This window comes from Penaeus monodon, chromosome 25, assembly GCF_015228065.2.
Source record: "Penaeus monodon isolate SGIC_2016 chromosome 25, NSTDA_Pmon_1, whole genome shotgun sequence".
Taxonomy (NCBI): Eukaryota; Metazoa; Arthropoda; class Malacostraca; order Decapoda; family Penaeidae; genus Penaeus; species Penaeus monodon.
The window spans coordinates 8,669,568-8,670,007 of record NC_051410.1 but is presented as its reverse complement, the minus strand read 5'-3'; positions in this window follow the sequence as shown (position 1 = coordinate 8,670,007).

Below are 440 nucleotides of genomic sequence, written 5' to 3'. Positions count from 1 at the left end.
TTCATACCTGTTTTATTTTTAGAAAATGTGGAAATCCGATTCTCGAAAACCGCAAAGGTATGTCACCCCCCCCACCCCACCCTAACCCCCCTACCCTTTGTGCACAACGGCAGAAAATATCGATTGTCATCTAAAGACTGTCTTAGTGTTTGAAACTCCCAAGAAAGTGACTTAGAGGAACTGAATGCGAGGACAAAAGACGTGGATGATAGCACGGTGATCCCTTCCTTCCTCTGTTTTCTATTTCTTTCCTCTCTTCTTTCCTTCGTTTACTCTCTTTCTTCCCTTCCTCTCTTCCTTCCTTCGTTGTCTTTTTTTATTTTCCCCTACCTTAATTTATTTTCTTCCCTCTCTTCCTTCATTTGTTTGTTCTCTTGTTTCCTCCTCTTTAATTCTTTCTTTCCTTCTTCCCTAATTTTCTTTTCTTTCCCTTGTCTTTT